Source organism: Pseudorca crassidens, chromosome 21 (genome assembly GCF_039906515.1).
Source record: "Pseudorca crassidens isolate mPseCra1 chromosome 21, mPseCra1.hap1, whole genome shotgun sequence".
Lineage (NCBI taxonomy): Eukaryota > Metazoa > Chordata > Mammalia > Artiodactyla > Delphinidae > Pseudorca > Pseudorca crassidens.
In genome coordinates, this window is record NC_090316.1 from 23,768,382 (window position 1) to 23,790,502 (window position 22,121).

Sequence of the window (22,121 nt, forward strand, 5' to 3'; positions counted from 1 at the left end):
AAATACTGTTTTCAAAATTCTGACCCGAAGAGAACAAAAATATGCCTAAGAGAAAGCCTGAAGTTAATTCTTATCATGTCCTTAAAATACAAACACAGCCCACTTTGCCTTCGACTTTGGTCTTGGGTTAATTAGTAGAACTTCAAAAGATGTTTGGGTTTATTAAATACGCATCTTGTACCAACCACATTAAAGAGAAATTATGCTATGAGAAAAATGTAAGGTTTTAGAGGTTATGGAATATGTGCTTAAGTTTGCCAATAAGTAAATCCTGGTATAACAGTTCAATTACTTGCTTCTTGGTTTGGTTAAGGGTTAAAAATTATAACATTTTAGTAATTAAAGCTACTAAAAATGATAAGGGAAGCATTTCAGTGTGTAAAGCAAGTAGGATATGTGTTGTCAGCAAGAGAAGGTATAAAGAATGGAAACATTTTTGTTGAGGAAAAATGTTGATAGTAATTTTGTCTTAGGGTTGGTTGCTTCTGGGGAAGGGACAAATCATATGGAAAACATTTGATAACTTTCAGATCATACTGCTGAATTGGGTAAGAAATTTAAAGAATTCTAATGGAAAGCTATTTTTTGTTTTCAAACTATTTTTGACCCCAATGTTCAGGATGGAAAAAATTGTCTAGGGAAGTTATCACAGAGTATGATCACTTATGTTGTGTATCACTGCTGGCTTTAAGTTTACTGCTAAAAGCACACGTACAGTTCTTGTGACAATTGGCAGTTTTATTCACAATTGCCAAAACTTGTAAGCAACAAAGATGCCCTTCAGTAGGCGAATTGGATAACTAAACTGTGGTTGTGAATACAGTACAAGAAAATTTTTTCCTGGAGAATTTGGGAGAAAATTGCTGACCTAATGCCCCTGAATACTTCAGTCTGTATTTCCTACAAACAAGGATATTCTCCTGTGTTACTACAATAGGACCATGACAAGTGGGAAGTTGACTCTGAAACATTACTCTCATCTATGCCTCTCTTTTTTAGCCAAATGATCCAGTACAGAATTATGCTTCATGTCTCTTAAGTCTGTAAGTTTGGGATAATACCCCAGTCTTTCCTTGACTTCATAACTTAAACACTTTTGAAGATTTCAGTTATTTTGTTGTGTCCCTCATTTGCGGAGTTTCCATGATCTCTTCACGACTAGGTTCAGGGTATACTTTCTGGCAGGATTATCCTGGATGTGATAATCCTATTTTGTTTCGTCCTATTAGGTGTCACAGGATTTCACTTTGTCCCAAAACTAATGATGTCCGTTTGAACACTTGATGAATTACTCTTTATAATTCGTATTTTTGTGAGGAAGTACTTTGAGATTATATAAATACCCTATTCCTCACCAAATTTTCAAAATATTCATGTATTTATATTTGGATGAACTCATGTTTTCCTATTTAGTTCAATGGATAGAGTTTGTTACTGCTGTTATTTATTTCAATGCTCCACTCGCCCCCAGTCTGGCATATAGGAGCCCATCAAAGTTGTCTTCTCTGTTTGTTTTGTTTTGGTTGGGTTTTTTTTTTTTTGATCTGTCCCATCACTTTTGAGCACTTCTTCATCTTCTGGTACTAGATTCCAGCTTCATCTTGTACTTTCCTAAAATACACCTTGTACCTATTCTACAGCTATGTTTCCAATAACTAGTACATACTCAAAATGGGAATCAAAAAATATCTTCTTTCTCACCTTAAATAACTTGGGCACATAAAATAAGGTACTTGAACCATATGATTTTCCACTGTAGTTATGAAAAATGGATAACTAAAAGATATAAAAGAAAATGTAGTGAAAGAGCAAAAATTGTTTTTGCAATTAGATGTTGTTTATGATAACTTGGTTCCTGTTATTGGTAAAGACCATCTGTCTGGGATAACCACTGAATTTAAGTAAGTGAAAGCGTAGTCTTGAGTGTTATAGATCAAATCAGCTATAGGAAACAGCTCTTAAGGAGACTGTGGTTTTTAGCAATGTTTATACATGTGCAGTGTTGAATCATTACATAATAGTCATAAGGACAATTTTTTGTATAGATAATATCTTGGTAAAGTGTGAGAAGTTTGACCCAGGGAAATAAAAATTGGAAAAAAATAAAGCTAGAATGAAGTGAACAATACAAAACACTCACGTGGGGAATAGATGCATAAAAGAAATGTGTGTCATTCATTCACATGTTTATTGATCACCCAGTGTATGCCAGGCACATATTGGTTCTGTTTCTCTGGAGAACGCTGACTAAGGCATTGGCTGAGAGGAGAGAGCACTTTGTGGGGGGAGAGCTGAAGAGAGGAGCAGGGACGGGCAGGGGCAGCCGCAGCCCTTCAGAAGAACTGGTCAGAAGCATGGCCGGTGTCCAGCACTTCAAGACCTGCACAATAGGGATTCGATCATTTTTCACAAACTTTTTTGTTTTTTTACTTCAATGAAGTCGTTTCCCATCTACCTTGTTTCCCACTAACTCCATTTTTTTCATATAGAAATATTTATCTCAATTCAGTAACAGTAATAAAAAAAAAAAGCAACCCTGAATTCCTCCTATGAAGACACCCTCGTAGAAAGAACTCCTGTTCTTGCTGCAGTAGTTTTTGGCTTTTAAAATTAGAATAGCCAACCACACAATTCGGGGTCATTAAACAAAGTCTACAAACTGCAGTGTTCTTGAAGTGATCAAGAATCACATAACATAAAAATGTCATAAGTAGAAGCACATTAGACATTCATTTGTTTCTTTAGACTGACGTCATATTTTAATGGAACCGTAGTTTGTTAAAGATGAACTGACACTTTATTATTTGTTTAATCAAATGTTCTGTTTCCAAATAATGAGGACGATGGCAGGTGAGTATACTATGTTCATTCCTTCTCTTTCAAACTGTGTTCTTTTATTCTCTGACTTCATTGAAGGACATTTTATTTTTTTAATTTTTTTTAATTTGGCTGCACCGTGCAGCATGTGGGATCTTAGTTCCCCGACCAGGGATCGAACCCACGCTTCCTGCAATGGAAATGCGGAGTCTTAACCACTGGACCACCAGAGAAGTCCCAAAGAAGGACATTTTATAACTATAAAGGGTCAGGATCCATCCAGAAGACATAACTATTATAAACACATACGCACCTAATAATGGTGCCACAAGATACATGAAGCAAAAACTGACAGAATTGAAGGGAAAATAGACAATTCAACAATAATAGTTAGTGACTTTAATACATACCCACTTTCAGTAATGGAAAGAACAACTATACCGAGTATCAACAAGGAAATAGGAGACTTGAGCAACGCTATAAACCAACTAGACCTAGAGATGTACAGAACACGCCACCCAATAAAACAGGATGTGCATTCTTCTTAAGTGTAGTAGAAACATTCCAGGATAGCTCATGTGTTAGGCTGTAATACAGGGCTCAATAGATTTAAAAAGACTAAAGTCATACAAAGTATGTTTTATAACCATGATGGAATGAAATTAGAAATCAATAACAGGAGGAAATTTGGGAAATTCACAAACATGTGGAAATTAAACAACATACTCCTAAAAAAAAACAATGGATCAAAGAAGTAATCACAAGGGAAATTAGAAAATGAAAACAAAATACAAGCTACCAAAATTTATAGGACGTATCTAAAGTTTAGAGGGAAACATATAGTAAATGCCTATATTTTAAACAGAAGAAAGATCTTAAATCACTATAAGAAAGAGGGATATGCAGAGGCTTAGGGGAGCTGAGAGATGGGGTACTTACTTTTCCATAACGATGACGTTTTAAAGGATGAGAAAGGCTGGAGGAATGTGGGAAGGGAATTCCAAACAGAGAACAACTTGAGCAAAAGCATACAGGCATGAACTAGCATGGGGTGTGCAGGAAAGCTTTACAGTTATTTCCAGAATGTAAAGTGTGTGGCAAAGAAGACCGAGAAGGCTATAGGGGCAAGTGGGTCCCAACCCTGGGGGTTTTATATGCTCTGCTGAGAACCTTCGGCTTTATTCTTTGGGTCACTGAAAGGTTATAAGCAGGCAGATAATGTGGTTCAGATTTCCTTTTGGAAAGATCTTTCCAGATGGAGTTGCCTATAAGGATATTCTGGAACGGATTGCAAGGAGTCAGGGTGGAAAGATTGGAGACAGAGAGGCTGGAGAAGGGATCACTGCCATAATCCAGGGGGAGAAAAGGGAGCCTGAACAGGAGCAGTGGTGGTAAGGCTGGAGGGAAGGAGCTGGATTGGAGGAGTCTTCAGGAGCCAGGGGTGGTGGAAGTTGGTGCTGATTGGAGGGGAGTGAGGACAATGCGTCTGGGACACCCAGTGTTTTGGGTTTGGGTGAGTGCTCGCCACAGTGAATGAAAACCAGAATGCCAGAGGCGAAACAGGTCAGCGGGTGTCTGGGCATTGTCTTAAACTGTTTTTCTTTTCCCATGCATTGTCATGGAGGAAATGCTATCCTGGTAGTACCATTTCTGCCGGGGATGTGCTAGCCTCTCTCAAAACGCTTGCACACCCCCTCATTGGTCCCCTGCACTCCCTTCCCCAAAGGGCCCCGTGCCAACGTGTCTTGCCTCCCTGTTTCTCTCACAGGGTCCCCCGGGGCACACCAGGCATGGCAGTGAGCTGTTAGCTGCTTTCTCCCTGGGCTCCTAGGCCCGCTGTGTCGAGTATCCTGTGTCCTCCCCTGTTCTGGGCCACCTCCCTCTTCCATAAACATCTACCTTTCAGGACAAGGTCACAAACTGCAGGCCTGAGCACCAGATTTCCCCCATCCATGTGTTTTATTTGGCCTGCCGTGTATATAAAATATATATATATATATATTTTTTTTGAAGATGTTGGGGGGGTAGGAGTTTATTTATTTATTTTTTGCTGTGTTGGGTCTTCGTTTCTGCGTGAGGGCTTTCTCTAGTTGTGGCAAGCGGGGGCCTCTCACCGTCGCAGCCTCTCGTTGCGGAGCACAGGCTCCAGACCTGCAGGCTCAGTAGTTGTGGCTCACAGGCTTAGTTGCTCCACAGCACGTGGGATCCTCCCAGACCAGGGCTCGAACCTGTGTCCCCTGCATTAGCAGGCAGATTCTCAACCACTGCGCCACTAGGGAAGCCCCTAAAATATATATATTCTTAAATGTAAATGCCTTTGAAGGAGGCACGAAGCTTCTCTCTTTGTCATGTTCCCTGGAAACCTCTGGTTGTCTCACCCTTGGCCTGCTTTGCTCATTTCCCTTCATGCCTGGCAGCTTCGGGCTTCTGAATGTTTAAGCTCCACTGGAAGGGGAGATGCAGGGGGTCTGGTCCATCAAGGGGCAGCGTCTTGACAGAATAGATCATTGGCTTCCCTGTCACCGGACGGGGGTTTTCTGTAGAATGACTTTGGAAGGACAATCTCACCTCCCCCTCAAAAATAAAAACCAGTTGCCCATAAATTAGACTGAATTGTATGAAATTGCCAACATTGAACTGGTTTTGCCCCCTGAAGACGGCAATTTCACATGGTTCGACTGATTAACATGATCCTGACCTAGTCACTAGTAGAACAGTGGTTCTCAGCCTGGGTTGCAAATTAGAATAAGCTGAGAGCTTTTTAAAATGACCCTTGCTAGGACCTCCCCCTAAGACAATTAAATTCAAATGTGTGAGGATGGGGGCAGGCACAGGGATATTTTTAAAGTTCCTGTGCAGCCAGATTAAGGGCTGCAGTTTTAGCACATCACTGACTCAGCCAGTGAGAGGCTCAGAGCCCTCAGCTTGACTCGGCAGCATGTTGCCTGTGGGCCACGGGGGCTGAGCTTCAGGAGTCCAGAGCTTCCATGTGGCTGCAGTCACCTCACGCGGGAATTAATGTCATCACCTCAAGCAGGAATTGATGTCATTCCTTCCTGCAGTAAATTGAGCTAATAAAAATTAAAGGGTTTCCGTCACGGCAAAAAGAAAACGTGTGTTAAATACACATGTGCGTGTGGTGCCATCCCAAGCACATGACAGAATGGCTGCCTTGTGGGAATTAGCGATCTGGAATTTGCTATATTATCTCTGCCAAGCCCACGGAAGAGCCCAGTGGCATTAGAGAAAGACACAACAAACTGGAAAACGTTCAAAGATGTGGCCCTGGACGTGCACTCAGGAGAATACACCACAACAAAGTGTGCATTTTGGCCTGGCTAATTAAATGATTTCAGCCATGCATGGCAGTTAAGTGAAACACTTTGTGAGTTATAACTTCTTGGCATGCTTAGTAATTCTAGGAATTTCACTTTCCCCTTAATGTCTTTTTTTTTTTTTCGCTTTTAATGAGCAGATTAAAAAAACAAAACTAAATAAATAGGTAAATATATTTTTAGAATAAAAGAGAAAATAGCATATATTACTTTTGGGGTGATGACAGTGTTCTAAAATTAGATTACATGATGGTTGCTCAACTCTAAATATAATAGAAACCATTGAATTGTACACTTTAAACAGGTGAGTTTTACGGTATGTTTTGATAGCTTTTGTTTTCTCACTGAAATAAGAATCAAACATGAGAAGTAACATTTGAGAGATTTGAGGAAAATAAAGGTATAAAATAATTATCTAGGGCAATGAAAGATCAAATGGACTCAGGAAGTGCAGAAGAGTTGTCTGGCCCCCTAATGAGGTACATGGACATGAATTTAATGTGTGACAATCACGTTCAGTTGTCCAGGTACAAGGACAGAGAAGGCAGAGGATTAGATTTACCTTTAGATGGGGTTTAGTCAGGCACTTAAAGTGAAAAGATGAAAGGGCACTGGTACTGATAGGGCCTGTAGGGAGGTAGGATTCCTCCTCTTAAGGAGAGATACCAGAGGTCTCAAGGTGCACACACTAAGGAAAGTTCGTGGGAGGACACAGCAACAAGGCCACCGTCTGCCATCCAGGAGTAGAAGTCTCTCTGGACACCAACGCTGATGGCATCTTGATCTTGGAATTCTAGCTCCCAGAACTGTGACAAAACAAATTTCTGTTAAGCATTGTGGCAGTCCTAACATATTAATACAGTAATTATTTTAAAATTGTAAAAGAATTAGTAAGATGAAATCCTGATGTTTTCCACCAGCTATTTTTATGCAAAAGAATGAACTAATGAATAAATGGACTGATAACCAGGTAGGTTCCTCAGACCAGAAATAGCAAAGTAACGAGATGATCCACAAAAAGATGGAGCTTTGAAAGAAAATGAGTAAGTGGGTTGCTGCTGACTGCTGGAGAGGTTATAACAATGCAAGAAGATGGAGGCTGCGTTCAAATTACAGTGTGGAACAGTGTTTTGTAGATTATGTTTCACAAGCCTACCACAGGGGAGTAAAGCCAGTTTACACATATTGATAGGACTGATGTGTTTGCTCTCTATGTCATTATTTTAAGTTATACTTACTGTATGAATTATGTTTATAATGTGTCTTTCACCATACCGTCTATTTTCTTGGCTCATTTTGGGGGAATAGTGGGAAAGGTGGCTATTCATTTATTTATCCAGTAAGTTGACAAACATGCTTTTGTTATATTTTTAAATAAAAAATGAATCAACTAAACAGTAACGTAGACATTTTCTCTCCGTAAATGTTAACACATGCATTGATTTGTATAACACCCACCACAGTCAAGATGCATTAACAGTTCCATCAGCCCCAAACACTCCCTGTGCTAACCCTTTATATTTAAGTTCTCACCTCATCCATAACCTCTGGCAACCACTCCTTTGCTCATATTTTTTAAAAAATAAAATTATACTTGGGTTTTGTATTTCTGTAGGATTCTAGAAAGGTTTGCTTTTTTTTCTCCTGGTGGTAACTTTCACATTAATATCTCTTATAAAGCCCTTAGTTTCCTTTTTCCTGACTTAGGAGTTTACTGTTTGGTTCACTAGCTTCTATAATCTCTTCTCCATGCAGCAGTCAATGAGTTTAGTCTATTTTCTCCCTCCTCTCATTTTAAAGTGGAATCGTTTTCACTTTCTTGGAGTGTTTAACGTCTGCACATTATTCTTCCATCTTTATCCTAATCCTGTTTTAATCTTAGATTTACATGTAAATACACTTAATGCTCAGTACTTTGTTCAAAGCTCCGCCTATAACCACATGTTCTGATGAAGCTTGTCTTGTAGTTCATTCCTCAGAAAAAAATTATGGTTGCAATATTCCAGATGCATATGTATGTTTTAAACTATTTTCCAAAGCCTTGGAAGTTGGGGAAAAAAAAAAAAAACTTCGCTGGATAGAAAGTAATTGAGTCATACTTTCTTTCCTTGCGTTTCTTGAAAATGTTATTTCAGTGTTCTTTTGCTTTGTTTATGCCAGGGAGAAATCTGATGTGAATCAAGATTTCTTTCCGTTGTAAATGGCTTTGTTTTTGTGTTTGTTTTTTAGAGGCACAGAAATATGTTTTTCTTGATCTATAAGCATTAGTAATTTTACTGGCATATGTTTTAAGGTTGAGAATTATGGGTCCTTTTTTGCCCAGATCCTAGTGGGCTCTTTAAATGAGTATATATTCAGTAAGATGAAATTGCCATTGGTAAAGGTAAATTATTCTTGAATATTGGCAACTTAATGTGGTTCAACTTCATAGATTTTGGTCTTGTTTTTACTTCAGGAACATTTATTTTGAATTATTACTTAAATTTTAAGGTTCAGATCTTGATTGGGTTGAATCTCAAGAACAATGAAGTCTTTTCCTAGCTTTCTTCTGATGTAGTCATAATGCTGGCAACTTGACCAGCTTGTTGACTTGGCTGTGAATGACTTTCATAACAATCAAGTGACTTAGGACTGCCCATTCCCCTCACTCCCAAAGGCCAATGACTTGTTATGCAGAGGGTGCAGAATTCACTTAGAATTTAGGTCAAGTTCAGACTGAATTTGAGGTACACTCTAATAAACCAGGACTATCAATACATCTCTATAAATAGATACTGTTTGGGGCATCACTGGTGAGTCCTATGATACCAAGGGTTAAAAAAAAAAAAAGGCAGTTAACATCTTAGAACATTTAGTTTGAAATTATGTACCCTTGACCTTCCCAAAGAATCTGTCTACGTGTAAATACTATTGTGTTTTTGCCTGTCAAAGCTTTGAGGAAGCAGTTTACATCTCTGAGCAATCCAAATACCTCTGAAGTTCATGGATTTCTTTTTCTCGACAAACCTAGAGTCCTTTTTAATTAATGCAAGTGTGCAAAGATTGTCAGAATAGTTGGTACAGGTTATGCCCTGAAAGGCGTGAATCACTGCCTGAGGTAAAAACCTAAAAGCATAGCACTCCCTGGCGTGAAACAACTGAGGTGCAGGAGGCCTTCATAGGACAATTGACCTCGCCTCTGCCATCACCTGGGTTCGTGCATGGCCTCATCAGCGCTTCCTGGTAACAATATGAAGTGTCAAGCTCAGCACGTACAAAAGGCGACCTGGACTAGAGCCTGGCTGAATAAGGGATCAATGACTTGCAGGTTACCAGGCAAGACAATAAATAGAAGTGAGAAAGATGCAAGCAAAACTGGCAGGAGAAATGAGGGTAGTGAGTAGAGTGAGTAGCCAACAGCAGGGCACAGCTGCAGAAAGTTGTAGAACTAGCGCTAGAACCTGACCTGGGAGGTGCTGACTGGAATGACCGTGCTCTCTTTACAAAAAAGGCCGATTAACTTCCAATCCTTCCCTGTCCTCAGTGAAATGTGTGACTGGAGGCCAGCTACATCCCAGGAACTAGGCTTGCCCTGGAAACGCCATGAAGAGCAAAATCCACATAGTCTCCTGCTTTGTGAAGCTTGGAGTTTGGGACATGAGACAAATATTAACCATACAGATATGCGTAACTGATATATGTCTTTTTAACATCACATTTTTGGAGGGGAATTCCAGCTTTTTAATTTTTCCCCCTTTTACTCAAAACAAAACAGGAGAAATAATACAGGATTAAACCTGCAAAAGTATTTAACTGGTAGAACACGTATACAACAAAAATGTCTGGATAGGAAGGTAAGCTTATTTGCAGGAAGGTAGTTTGTATATGAAACATTAAAAAAATCAAACATATGCTACATGGATGCCACTGTTTACAGCAATATTGAAGGAGAGAAAACACTTATTTAGAGACAGATAGACCACAACGTCTAGTTTTTACAGCATCAGTGCAGTGAGTTCACAAAACTATATTCCGTGTAGGTAAACAGAGTTTAAGAATTGCTCCCAAATATGTCTCATTTTCGGCCCTCAGAGGTTCATTCCCACATGTTGCAACTACTCTAAATTTCTAGCTACTGAAAGGGAGGATGATTGATTCTCTTCTTTCCAAGGAGTTACAAAATCTCTGTAGAGCAGAGGCCAACGGCCACCACCGCAAGTCTGCTCTCACCAGTAGCCCTTGCGTTTTTCAGAGAAATATCTAGGAAAAAAGTCAGACTCCACCCTAGTCACACCTTCTATGCCAAATCTCTGTGTGTGACATATATCTCTATGTGACACATGTACCTATGAAATGTGATGAAAAGAGGTGCAGAGAAGTGGTACATCCCCAAGAAAGCCTGCACCAGGGATTATCATGTACTCTGAATGGTCAGAACAGGCTTCCTGGGGAAGTAACAGTTGAGCTACAACTAGAGAGAAGAACAGACTCCTGGGAGAGATGGGAAGGGGCTGTGGAGAGAGGTGACAGAAGGTGGTGGATGCTGAGAGCAGAAGGCAAGGGGCAGGGGCACGTGATATGAGTGGAGGCTGCAGGGACCATCAGAGGCCAGATGATGTTAGGCTCCAGAGGCTACGGGAGGGATTGGGATCTTTATCCTAGAAGCACTGAGGACCATTTAAAGTGTTTTAAGCAAGGTGATTACGTATTCAGGTTTTCTTTATGAAAAGACCATTCTGGAATGACTAAACACACTTAGCAACCGAAAGGTTTCCCACATACAAATACAGTGTGGGAAACAAGTTTGTCCCAGGAGAACAGCGCCCCCTAGGATGACGCAGTTTGAGGAACCACGTGTGTTAGCTGCGGCAGTATAGCGAAAACGTAGGGAAGTGTTTAAGGCCAGAACAAGACTTTTAAACAATGTTTTATTTTCATCCGTCCAGTAGGGGTTAGCACTTGGCAGGCATCCTGCACCAGAGCTAATCCCTCCCTGGTTCTGTTTACTGAGACAGAAGCTGAGCTGAACCCCCCAACTGAGTATGACTAATTACCTATATTATATAAAGAAGCTTTTTGTTACAGAAAAACAAAACATGCCAGTAGTTGGTAGAATGTGTGTTCAGTGTGACTGCAACTGGGAAGCCATCGCATCTCTTCCTAAAGTTTGGATTTTTCTTTTTGGTCACCGGTGCACAAAGCCTTTTTGTTTATTTCCATGTCAACAATTGCTTCAGAAAGTTCCCTCATCCTGCAGTGGTCAAAATTATACCCACTCGGGGTGAGGGGAATTCCATTTTCATAGAGGCCTTTTACAAGCATGCGTGGTTTTATGTAGGATATTTCAGAAGTGTAAAAAACCACACACTACTCATAGAGTTCGTACAGTAAAACATTGCCTAATTCACACCTGTGTCTGTCTGTCATATTGACATTATTAGAGTAAATCTAAGCCTCAATAAAAGGGATACTAATGTTACAGTGTACGGAGAAGTGGGGGTACTGCTTTGATTATGGAATATCATTTGTCTAGCACCAAATACAGTCCAAAAAGCCTTTGTGCAACCAAGAAGTCCTTCAGGAGGAGGATGGATAAACCGTAGTACATGCAGACAATGGAATATTATTCAGCACCAAAAAGAAATGAGCTACGAAACCATGAAAAGACGTGCAGGAAACTAAAAGGTGTGTTACTAAGTAAAGAAAGCCAATCTGAACTGGCGATATACTGTACGATTCCAACAGTGGTGACATTCTGGAAAAGGCAAAACTGTGGAGTCAGTAAACAGTCAGTAAACTGTTCAGTGGTTGCCGAGGGTAGGAGGTGGAGGGAGGGATGAATAGGCAGAGCACAGAGGATTTTTAGGGCAGTGAAAACACTCTGTATGATACCATAATGGTGGATACACATCGTTATACATTTGTCCAAACCTAAAGAACGTACAACACCCAGAGCCAACCCTAACGTAAACTGTGGACTCTGGGTGATTATGATGCATCAGTGCAGGTTCATCCATTAAAACACATGTACCACTTTGGTGGGGGGATGTTGACAATGGGGGAGGCGGTGCATATGTGGGGGCAGGTGGGTACACAGGAAATCACTGCATCTTCCCCTCAGCTTTGCAGTGAACCTAAAATTGCTCTGAAAATTGTCTCAATAGAAGTTTTTGTTTGTTTGTTTGTTTTTGCGGTACGCGGGCCTCTCACTGTTGTGGCCTCTCCCGTTGCGGAGCACAGGCTCCGGATGCGCAGCCTCAGCGGCCATGGCTCACGGGCCCAGCTGCTCCACAGCATGTGGGATCCTCCCGGACCGGGACACGAACCCGTGTCCCCTGCATCGGCAGGCGGACTCTCAACCACTGCGCCACCAGGGAAGCCCTCAATAGAAGTTTTTAGGGACTTCCCTGGTGGCGCAGTGGATAAGACTCTGCGCTCCCAATGCAGGGGGCTGGGGTTTGATCCCTGGTCAGGGAACTAGATCCCACATGCATGCCGCAATTAAGAGTTTGCACGCCACAACTAAGGAGCCCTCGAGCCGCAACTAAGATCTGGCACAACCAAAATAAATAAATATTTTAAAAAGGTTTTTGTGAGGAATAACACACAAAGGAGATGTTTATATGAGATAATCATGTTTGGCTAGTTTCAATACAATGCTATCTAAAAGATACAGCCAGTTATATATTTGTATCTTCTGCTAAAACAGTATTCGAATGCCTCCAAGGCTATAAGCTTGCATGACTAGGACAAAAATAAAACCTATTGAGAAACGAAGAATCTAGAGGATGAGTTGGTTGTGGGGGAAACATTGTGATTTCTACTTAGAAGCACTTTTTTGATCTCAGAAAAACACCCAGAACTCCTTCTGCTAAAATAATGCTGAATATTATTAATGACACGTTATAGTGGTATTAAAATACAGTTTTTGCTATACTTTTCCTATACACTGAGAGAAATGGATAAGGATTTCCTATACACTGAGAGAAATTGATAAGGATTTTGAGATACACCTCTATTTTTTTGAGATACACCTCTATTTTTGTATATCCACACTAGCACACCAATATAAGGTAGGATAAAACACAGGTTTGCATGGGATGCTATGCTGGTATTTATTAATAGGACTCTACCTATACAGAAATAGTAGTAAAATAATAATAGGTTTTGTGTCAGTTACTCAAGTATTTTTGGAGTAAATGATAAGATTGTGTTGAAAAGTGAATTGTAAGTTTCTTTGCTGAAGTTGCCGTGATTTTTTTCCTTTGCGTGTCCTTATATGTAAAATGCTCACACGTGTCGCATGCCAGGATCTAAGCAGACAGAGAGGAGACCGAAGCTAAGCAAGGAGCCTGGGAAGCACAACCTAATCCAATTCATGCCGCCAACTGTAGCAAGTATAGCCCCCAAGTAACTCACTGTACAAAAGGCAAGCTTAGCCCTGGTGGAGGCTATTTCTGAGACCTAAGGATGTCCAGCTGTTAAGTAAGGCAGCAATAGAGAAGAAACTTACTATGTCAGCTCATACTAAAAAACCAGGCGGGCACTGGCATCATTTTGACTATTTACTCCGTGGCAGAAATACAGCCAGCCCGTGGGGGAGGGAGGAGGTATGTATGGTATTGGTGGGACAGGTATAAAGGAAGCAGGGTCTGCTACGGAAGCTTAAGGCAGATGAAAAGAGCTTTGGGGCAAGGTTCCAGTCAAAGTTGGCAGGAAGGGTACTGAAATCTTAGGCAGAGGAAATGGAGGCCTAATATCACTGCGATGAACTGGCCCAAGTGGTCCTTGTTAACAATAACCATAAAAATAATAACAGCCACCACCTAGTGGACGCTTGGTGTGTCCCGGCACATTATGTATATCATCTCATTTGGATTCAATTTTTACAACAACCCAATGTGGTAGTTACTAGTGTCTCCACTCTTAGAGGTGAGGAAAGTGAAATATTGAAAGGTTTGATAAGTTAGGCAAAGTCACACAAGCAGAGGTGGGATTGGAGGGCAGGCTTTCTTTCCGACTGTCCACACCCGTGCTACCAGATTCCACTAGGGGTTAAGTCCTCTGACCAACTCTGTCCTGCTTAGAATTTGATGAGAATTAGATGATCTGAATCAACCGCTGGGGTTGTTGGAGATTTTATTGAAGGACTCTGGAACTCTCTTTTTTCCATACCACCCAACTGTACAGCATTACACTCAGTCAGTGAATATTCATTGTTCATTTTGGATTGTTGAAATCCAAGTTAGGAAGATTAAGGATAAAAATGATTAGAGCAACAACAGAACCTTCTCCTTTACTACCCCAGGATGAAGACTTAATGCTGCCTGGGAGAAAGCAGTTCTCTTCTCTATCGAGGCAGGATGCAATATGTATCTTCTCATAAATCATGATCCTTTGGGACCTGCCTGTACTTGCCATCTGCACAATTTTGAACAGTTGGTCAATTATGTCAATTGACCCAAATTAATAAATGTACACATAACTTGAGTTAGACATCCAGTGGCTAGCCAAATGAACTAATGCAGGATGTCTTTTCTGGGATTCTCTATTCCCATGTGTATCTGGCATATAGTAAGCTCTCAGTAAAAGTTGGCTGCTCTTATGTGTGTTACTATTATTATGTACAAAGTAATCGATGTTACAGCTAAAAAGGTTTTAGATTGAGAGCCCTCTACTAAAATGCTTCTGTGTTTCTAGTGGCCATTAAACAGGACATCATTGGAGACTTTGGAGAAGATTAGCTAGTGAGCATCTCAACTCATTGAGACAACTCAGCTGTGCCTTTTCTTCTCTTAATGGCAGATCTTCTTACTCTCCAAGGCACTATTTAAACTATTTAAATAACTGATGAGATCATTACTGTTATCAGAAAAGTTCAGCCTGAGCAGCTATCTTTACTAGTAAATGTAAAGTATTTGTTTCAGTAGAACTTCTTACACACTTCATAACACTACAGAAGAAGCAGGTAACAGCAGAGCAGAGACGCAGCTCCAGAACTTCTGGGTCCAAACAACAGTAAGAGTATATTAACCTAATGTTACATTTTTTTCAGTCTGAGGTGTGGTTAGAGTCAATCCTTTGTGTGAAGACAATTTCAGGTTGAATTTCTCTATGATTTTTAAATCAAATGAACACGAAGCCCTTACCTGTCAATCAGACTCACACAAAATACATTTCATACCCAGCACAGACTGTTACTGATGATTAGTAAAATATATAACAAAAGTAATAGTATGTGCAACATCGGTACCCAGGAGTGCCCAGACCCATGACATAGAGCTTCCCGAGTCCCCATTTCTGCCAGGATGAGGTTTGGTGTCTGAGAGAGAAGTCTGTGGAGAATAGGTAATACAAAGCTGCGTGTAGGGGTCTCTCAGCTTACTTATCTTCCATATCATGTAGCTTCTTCTGGTTCCAGTGTTTATTCTTCAACACAGCTGCAGCCCACACATTGCAAGTTTATTGACAGTATGTGATCTGTTCTAGACAGACACGGCATATCATGCTAAAAGCGTTACTAGATGAGTAATCCGTGTATGGCAACCCTGAGAGACCCCGATTTAACGGTTCACCTTTGCACAGGGTTCTGCTCATGGCCAGGTTTGCTTCTGGTGTTCATTAGGAGGGAGAAATTGTTTACAGACCTGCTAATAACCCTTTCCTTCCTAAGAAGGAGGAGAAGTCAGCTGGAAGTTCAAAGACGTTTGAAATACAAAGCAGCCAGCTGTTATTATCAGAACATCAAGTGCTATCAAGTGTCAACCACTTACGTTCCAGTCTGTTTTAACCTGAATGCTGCAAAGTGTTAAAATCACCATTGCTTGATATCACAGTGAATCAGAACTAAGATAAATGTAAGTGTGGGGGAAGAAAAAACTCTCCTCTCTCCTCCTCTTTAGAATCTTTTTAGAATCAGATTAAAAAGCAGTGGTAAATTAGCAATGAGAGATGGGTCTCTGAACACTTTGGACTTCATTGGAAAATATTAAAAACAATGATTGACCTGCAGTTCCTTTCTTGACAATGATTTATCATGACTTATTTGTCTTTGTGAGTTAAAGCTACCACTTCTTGACTGATTTTTATAAACCAGTGTACTATGCTAAGCACTTTTTAATTTATCTCAGTCAAACCTACAACAGCCTTGTGTGATAGATAATTATGCCTAATTTGCAAAGAAGAAATTATTCTCTCAGAGGAAAATGATTTTCAACGGAAGCGCAAGGAGCAATGGGCCAGATGTGAGCTCATGCTTTTCTCTTTCCAATCCACTGTCCTCATAGCCACCACATCATAATTGTGCCTCCACCTGAGATGTTCCTCTTGTGCTCATCCCGAAAAATTTCTGCGTATTTTTTTTGCCATCTGACTCAAATATAATTTCTTCTGTTGAGCCTTTCTTGACTGTCAGGCAGAATTCATTACTCTCAGTGATTGTCCTGGGTATTGCGTATGTACCTCTTTCAAAGTACTTTTTACGCTCCTACAACTGTGTATCTGTCTCTTCCTGGAGACTCTGAGATCCCGTAGGGTCAGTACTTGGTCTCTCTCATTTTATTGTATTCCTAATGTCCAGCATAGTGTACACTTAGTAAAATCACTATATGTTTGTTATTTGAAAGAATAAATGGTGAAAACTATTTCACGAATTAGATAAGATAGAATCCAGACTGTATATGCATGTAGTGTAAAATCAGAGAGAACACAAGCATGAGTGCTAATTGGGCTGCATTGTGTAGGTGGAGCTCGCCTCTCAAATGAGGCTGATGAGTAATTTCCAGATAGGTTTCTGACATTTAGAATGAGCTGCAATTCATCTACTTGCCAAGTTTATATATTCCTGTGGGTGATGCTCCCAAAGATATTTGTGCTTCAACTTATTTGTTGTACTCAGTAAAAGGTTATATATAAACCAAGTTACAAATGAGTAGGTAGGATCATGTTGCATCTGATTTTAAACAGTATGTATAACCAAGACTATGTAGAAAGGGGACAAGTTGTACCCTTCACTCGCCCACTCTTTGAAGAGTTCAGTACACCAAACGTTTGCCAGCCTAGTGGTTGACATAGAGATGAATAAGGCATATTTGTTCATTTCAAGGGTGGTGGGTGACAGGAACTCTCAGAAAAAATGTTCGAGAGCAGTGCTCAAGTGCAGGTCCACATAAACAAAGGAGAGCAGAGGAAAGATTGGAGCCTAATCACAAATAATAGCATCGCTGCTCATTCCAAGGTCAAGGCTGTGACATGCAGACCTCACTGGAGTTCAATAACCATTTACAGGGTTATTCTTTCAGCAAAAGTGAGTACATTGATCAGCAAAACTAGGAATCACGTGACTTTATATGGTGCCTAAATGCATTAAGCACTCCCACAAGCATCACTGTCGGGTTGAAATGGCCTCATTTCACCACTCCCCGATTCGTAGATGTGTGGAAAACCAGAGAGGGGAGCAGCAGTGTCAAGGGATGCCTTCATCAATGCCCACCTCAAATAAGCATACCCTCTAAATAGAAGAGAAGGCCCTTCAGCCACCTTCCATCAGGATCAACATTCCTACATTATTTTTTGTAGCAACTGGGAGCCATGAATGATGCTAAGTGGCCTCCTAAGAGTCAGCCTTGAGATGTTTGCTTTTGGCAGAATGTCGGACTAGATATTCTGAGGGGCCCTTTCACTGGAAAACACCTGCGTCCTGCATTAAACATCTTTCAGAGCTGTAAGTACTAAGTTTTATTCACATAAAAGCAAAGTCCCTGTAAGGTACAGCAATCAGGACCAGAAAGGTGAGTGGTACCCCGGACTACACTCCCCTCCCACCCCCGCCTCCATGAAGCTGAAGTGCTTCTGAGTCAGAAGTGCTCCCTGGATCTTGGCAAAAGAAGATGCATTTCCTCTCTAGAGAAAAACATTGCGACCACTCAGGCTTTTCAAGTATTAAATTAAACCAAATATTTTTGCATTAAAGTGACTGACTCTGTAATCAAATTTTTTTGCACAGAGAAATTACAGGCCCAGATGGCTTTACAAGTAAAATCTTCAACAAAAGCCAGATGCTCAGAAATACATCTAGCGAGAGATGTTTAAAAATAGTATGGAGAACACTAGAAAACTGTGCTGAAAGACAATAACAAAGACAAAAGCCACGGAGAAATTCTGTGTTCCTGGGTGGGAAAACTCAGTATCATAAAGCTCCAAGCAGTATACTCGATAGTATTCACTCTCCAGATTAATCTAGGTTCAACCCAATTCCAGTCAAACCCCTATAGTTTCTGTTTTTTCTTTCTCTTCTTTTTTTTTGACAAACTTGACAATATGGTTCTAAAATTAAGATGGAGTAGCAAACACCTAAGAATAGACAAGATGCTGAAGAAAGAGAATTGGAGAAATCATTTTCTACCACAGAGGAAGACATATTGCAAAACATGGTCAATTAAGAAAATGTGGTGCTGACGCTAAAATCAACAGACTGAGAAGAGGAACGCAATAAAGAGCCGAGAACTAGACTAACACGTATACGCAAAACCGAAGTAAGAAAGCAGTGGTGGCATTGCAGATAACTGAAAAAAGGATCAAGCTTCCAAAACAGCCCTGGGACAGTTGGTTATCCATGTGGGGAAAATTGACCCCCTCTACACACCATATCCCAAAATAAGTTCCTGATGGATGAAAGACTTAAATGCAGTACAAAAAAACTTCAGATCTTCTAGAAGAAAATTAGGAAAATCATTTTATAAACTTAATAGTGAAGAAGGGCTTTCAATAAGTCCTAAAACTACTACTAATAAAAGACTGATAACTCTAATTATATCAGATTCTTTACTTAAAGTACATCAGAAGACTTTATAAAGAACGTTAAAAGGACAACCCATTGGGAATTCCCTGGCGGTCCAGTGGTTAGGACTCACTTTCACTGCCGTGAAAGCGAGTGGCACAGGTTCAATCCCTGGTTGGGGAACTGAGATCCCGCAAACTGCGCAATACGGCCAAAAAATTAAATAAAATAAAAAAGGACAGCTCATAAGCTGGGAGGAGATACATGCAATACATATAACTGAGAAAAGAATCATATTTAAGACTGCTACCTGTCAAAAAGAAAAACCCCCAAACAAGTAGAATAACAGGCAAAAGACATGAAGAGTTATTTCAAAGAGAAGGAAGCCAAATTACAAACAACTACAAGATATTTACCCTCACTAACTTTTCAGGAAATAACGTCTTGAGATCTCAATGAAGCACAATTTTATAAACATTAGTTTGGAAAAATAAAGATCTGATTATTCAAATTGTTATAGCAATTTATATAATAAATTATTATAACAGTCAATATGGCAGTACCTCATAAATTTGAATACTTGCCTAGTAGACTAGCATAAAAGTGTCATGATATCATTGTTCACAATAGAAATTGTCAGTGACCTGGTATCCACTGATAAAAAAATGAATAAATGTATTTTGCCTGGTAGAACATGATTTGGCAGAAAATCAATTAGCTCCTGTTACATGAAATAACGTGAAAAAATCTTGGGAACATAATATTGAATGAAATGGCAATTTTCTGAAAACTGCATACAGTCTAGGAAAAAAAATTTATGTAACTTAAAAACAAACGAAATTTAATATAATTTTTTCCATTTTGTGACTAAATTTTTTAAAAGGTTTTTAAAAGAGGTAATGCTAAGCATTATCTTGGGGGAAGAGGAAGTAATAAAATGAAGAAAATTCACACAGGTTGATTAAAGGTATTTGGGGGAGGAGAGGAGTCCACAGGTGTTCCTTTTGTTATTATGCTTCATTGTAGGTAACATATAGTTTTTGTCTTCAGCAAACATTTTACAATATCTTTGAAGAGTTAGTATTAAGACATTATTTCTTCAGCTAAACAAAGACACTGAAGCAAGTGTTTTCATTAAGTATTTACTGTAACATAGAAGGAACAGCAAATCTGAGCATCGTCTGCACAGAGTAACAGCTAGAAATGCTCTCCCATAAAAAGGTGATGATTTGAGGAGACGCTCCAAAAAGAAAGAACAGAGTTCTCTTTGTTCTAATGTTAAGTGTGTGGTCTTTAGGATTTTGAAAATCTTACCATAACTGGCGATCACGATGGCAGCATGTATAATAAAATGAGCTCCAAACTGAAGTTTAGATCCATTGTTTAAACTCAGATTTATCACTAATTAGCTTTGTGATTATGGGGAAATCACTTAATCTCTTGAGCCTCATATTCTGCATCTGTAAAATGTAGCTGATTTATGAGCGTTGATGTTTTCCCTAACTACTCTCTTAGCAACTTTAAAGGATACAATACAGTGTTTTTTTGTTTTTTGCGGTACGCGGGCCTCTCACTGTTGTGGCCTCTCCCGTTGCGGAGCACAGGCTCCGGATGCGCAGGCTCAGCGGCCATGGCTCACGGGCCCAGCCGCTCCGCGGCATGTGGGATCTTCCCGGGCCAGGGCACGAACCCGTGTCCCCTGCATCAGCAGGCGGACTCTCAACCACTGCGCCACCAGGGAAGCCCCAATACAGTGTTCTTAACAATAATCACCATGCTGTGAATTAGGTCCCCAGAACTTATTCATCTTGTAACTGGAAGTTTGTACCCTTTGACCAGCAACTCCTCATTTCCCCCACTTGCTAGCAACCACCATTCTGCTCTCTGTGTTGGTCACTTTGGCTTTTTGATTTCACATGTAATTGAGATCATTCAGTAATTGTGCTGCTTTGACGTATTTCACTTACGGTAATACTTTCAAGGTTCATCCAAGTTTCCACAAATTATAGGATTTTCTTTTTTTATGGCTAAATAATATTCCATTGTATATATTTATGCATTATATATATATATATTATACATAATATATATAATGGCAGGACATTATATGTGCTGGAGCCTTGGGTGCAGTGGAGGGACCACCAGGCTCTGACACTAGCTGACCCTGGAAGCTTTCTGGATTTGTTTTCTTACAAGTATTGATTATTCTTGGTTTGAAACTTATTTCCAAAGTGCCCCAGGGGTTTCTCAGTCTCTGTTCCAGGGACACGGGTGGTGCTGGAGCTCCTGTCCCGGCTTATCAATTCTGTATTCATCTCATTTTTAAAAAATTTATTTATTCATTTATTTCTTATTTTTGGCTGCATTGGGTCTTTGTTGCTGCACGTGGGCTTTCTCTAGAGACTTGAGGACACGGAGACAGGGAAGGGTAAGCTGGGACGAAGTGAGAGAGTGGCATGGACATATATACACTACCAAATGTAAAATAGATAGCTAGTGGGAAGCAGCCGCATAGCACAGGGAGATCAGCTCAGTGCTTTGTGACCACCTAGAGGGGTGGGATAGGGAGGGTGGGAGGGAGGCTCAAGAGGGAGGGGATATGGGGATACATGTATATGTATAGCTGATTCACTTTTTTATACAGCAGAAACTAACACACCATTGTAAAGCAATTATACTCCAATAAAGATGTTAAAAAAAAGAAGTTGGCATTATTTTAAAATTCATTAATTATATTTTAGATTCACTCATTGTTTTTGAAAGAAAAAAATTAAAATATCTGAACTATAATATCATTTTCATAAGTTCTCCCAATGAAACATCATTTAACATGTCCCATTCATATAATTAACAACTGCGTTTTAAAAGTTTCTTTCCCAGTCTCTTACGCTCAGGAATAAAATGACAGTTACAGGCCTCAGAATCTATTGGAATGATTATTCTTGGCTGAACTGGCTAGTTGGCAACACAGTTCATTTTGTTAGTTTGTTGCTAAGAGTCGAATATTTTTGGCATTAGCATCTTTGAGTCCTCTTGCTTTGTGGCTGTTGTTGCCTGGGGTGACTTTAGAAGTCAGATCTTGAGCTGAAATTCACTCTGAAATAATACTTTTATGTGAAAGTTTGCTGTGTACTCTAAGACTATACTCTCTTCCTTAGATATACAATTTAATGGCAATGTTGGAATAAAATATGACTTCCTAAGGCCTCATT

General features: G+C 40.0%; 1 long non-coding RNA gene across 1 annotated transcript in view; it reads left to right on the forward strand.

The window, feature by feature from the left end:
* The window catches only part of LOC137216018 (uncharacterized), a 41,541-nt gene that overhangs the window by 870 nt on the left and 18,550 nt on the right, over positions 1-22,121 (forward strand). The window lies entirely within an intron of this gene.